The sequence below is a fragment of the Limulus polyphemus genome, unplaced genomic scaffold (assembly GCF_000517525.1).
Source record: "Limulus polyphemus unplaced genomic scaffold, Limulus_polyphemus-2.1.2 Scaffold1030, whole genome shotgun sequence".
NCBI lineage: Eukaryota > Metazoa > Arthropoda > Merostomata > Xiphosura > Limulidae > Limulus > Limulus polyphemus.
The window spans coordinates 1-3,211 of NW_013666640.1; the positions used below are offsets into that span (position 1 = coordinate 1).

Here is a 3,211-nt window from a genome sequence, read left to right on the forward strand (position 1 = left end):
TAGGGTTCTGTGTCATTCTAAAACAATAAGAAATAAACTTATATATATATAGTTTAGAACACCAAAATAATAGCTTTCACGTGTCTATTAGTAAACACTTGCGAACTTGTACTATAAATATCGTATCATCTGGAAAGTGGAGAGAAATTATAGAATTTTACAAATTAGTGGCGTTAGATGTGATAGGCTTCCCCCAACAAAAGGATGAAATGCCCCTACAAAAACAAGGTAAAAATTCACTTTCAAAATCAATGGTCCTAATTTCTGTTTCTCATTAGTTTCTCAGAAAATATTGCAATTTTCCTGTTTGAATTATCGCGTGGAAAGAGAAAAGTGGGTAGATACATCTGGAGGAAAGGACTAGTCTATTAAAGGAGTTCCTGTTACTAACTTTTCATTTCGTCAAATGTACAGTTGTTGTTTTTTATTAACCTTAACTTTGTGTATTCGTTTATCCCTCTTGTATAGACAACTGAATACGGGACAGAACGATCCAACATTCTGACATATTTCAATTTCCCGATATCTGAGCCTGAAAAACGAGTAAGTTTTGTTTCCTAACTTATCTGATGACATACTATTCACACCAGTCTGGTTTCTTCTGTTTAAATTGTTACTACTGACTTGAGATCCAGATGCTAGAACACGATCTAGATAAAAGTCATTTGAAAAATATGCAAGTTTATTCTGTTATTGTTTTCATATAAAATTATGACAAATAATAATTTGATTCAAACCAAGTAATACACAAAAAAACGTCGTAAAGCATGAATTAAAACACTATTTTAACATAAAAGGTCCGACTCATTTAGGTAAGCTGCTGGTGGCAATTAATTAACAATATTAACAATATTAACAATAGTGGTTTAATTCAGGCTTTATAATATTGTTTTCGTGGCTTAGTTTAATATATTTGATCAGGAAGGACCCTATGTATCTACATGCAGTTTCTTTAATATTTACGTGTTAAATTTTGATTTAAACAAATGTTGTGTTATATACAAATAAAACAATATAAGTGTAATAAGATAAAAATCTAATATACGTACATAAAATATAGTGTTATGTTCAGATAAAAATGTAGTGTTCTATACAAGTAAAGTACAGTGTTGCCTACAGATAGAAATATAGTATTATATAAGGATTAATCGTAATGTTATGTAAACCACTGAGTAACATAACACAAACGCTCGAGAAGATATTTTTACACAATATGTGCAAAGTTACACAAAGAAACATTGTCTATAACCGAACTTCATGAGTATACGGAACATTAACTTCGTTATTTAATGTTTCCCAAATCAATGAGTTATTAATTCACGTGCACAAACTCTTAACTTTTAAGGTATTTCGTTATTTTATCTGATCTGTTACCCAAATTATTGAGTTATACTTTCACGTGTATGAACTTCAGTTACTTTATTATCTTACTTGTTTCCCAAATCATTAAGAGTTTAATTATCTGGTAATTCAAAAAGTTCTACATGCCAACTATTTTGCTGAATTATTTCTATTTTGAACAGCACTAATTTATAATAAATATTAATGAACTTTATTGTATTCTATTTGGTGCCAGTCAAACCACAGAACTACTTAATGGCAGTTACCAAATACAAAATAAAGACATTTTGATGAAATGGTTTATTACAGAACGCAGACACAAGTTCATCAAGAACTGGGCTTTCCCAGCGAGCCAGATATTATATGGGTGGTAAAGATCCGGGGTTTGTTCCACCACAGTTTCCACAGATACATCTGATTAACATGGAACTCATGCACCCAACATCAAATGATCTTCTCTACTAGTGGCGGCAAAAGTTTTACATCTGGACATAAAATCCTTATTGCTGGACATATCCACGACTGTGATACATATTTATGGACTGAATGGGACAGTATAAAGCTGGAGTTTCATAGAAACTTCGGAGTTATCATTTTGTCAGAGACAACCTGTCTTTTTATTTTAACTGTTTTCTTTAGTTTGTTACACGGTAAACCTTTTCAACCTGTCTTTTCCATTTTAACTGTTTGTCTTTAGTTTGTTAAAGTAGGTGTAGATATACTTACGTTTCTTCTGGAAATCTGTCAACTAATTTAAATTAATTGAAACTAAAATTTCATTTCTTTATGTACCCACTGATAAATACGTTAAAACGAATAGCATTTAATTTGCTATGAATATTTTGATAATATGTATTTCATGAAAAAACAATTCATAAGTGACAAGAATTTGAAGTTATTGTTCGGGTATAAAATAATACAAAAATATTTATTTTCTTATACTCTAATCTGTAGGAAATTTCACTTCGGCAATCGTTTCCTTATCTAGCATATAATCTGTTACAAACCTAGTTCATTTATGTCTCTTTATAAAACGTTCTATATTTAAACACTGTTTAGGAAAATTCAATAAACTTGTATAATCACAGTCGACTGTGTCTACTTATTTGTCATTTCTACAAAAACTAGTCGTTTTTCTTTAGAACATTATGTAATATATACTTTTGAGGCATAACCTTTTACTCACCTCCCGATTATTTGTAGCTCTTAAGAAAACTTAGCGTTTTGAAGGAGTTGTCTTGGAAAACAAACTATAAGTTGGAATTTCAAAATCTGTAGCTTGTTGAAAGTAACATAATATAAGACGATGAAACTCATTGACTAATTTCAAAAATAATTTGTTATTTTTTGAAACTCATTAGTTCGTTACCACAACTTCCACCAGCCATGAACAAATAGGTTTACCTGCAAGTTTCTATTTCTGCTCATACAGAATTAAACTAAACATATGAAAAATACTACTTTTGTATTCTAACAGGTGACGATGATATGGCATCTGTTGTTTGACTACTATTGTATGCTAAGACAGGGAAAACAAGAAACACCTACAACAAAACAATGTTTTATATACGTACTATCAAATTAACGTTTTAGATATACGGCTATTTAATATTAAGTGATAACTATATTGTTTGTTTTTGACGCAAGGCTATACAATGGGCTACTTCCACTGTGCCTAATGCAGCGATATAAGCCCGCTAGGTTAGCTTTACCTAGAACAATAAAGAGATGATCAAATTTTACTGTTATCTAGTTATTCTTATTACACAAACCGAAGGCAAGCAGAGATAATTTTTATCCAGAACAAGTCACACATCACTAGTCATGTGATCTGATATGCAATACCTTCTATTAGAGTTCATAGCCACAA

At 30.7% G+C, this 3,211-nt stretch overlaps 1 long non-coding RNA gene across 1 annotated transcript; it reads left to right on the forward strand.

Moving 5' to 3' along the window:
* The first annotated feature begins 429 nt into the window (after window positions 1-429).
* On the forward strand, window positions 430-2,431 carry LOC111086351. The gene is made up of 2 exons (XR_002611081.1): window positions 430-543; window positions 1,651-2,431. It is a non-coding gene; the product is annotated as an uncharacterized LOC111086351 (long non-coding RNA).
* The last annotated feature ends 780 nt before the right edge of the window (window positions 2,432-3,211 follow it).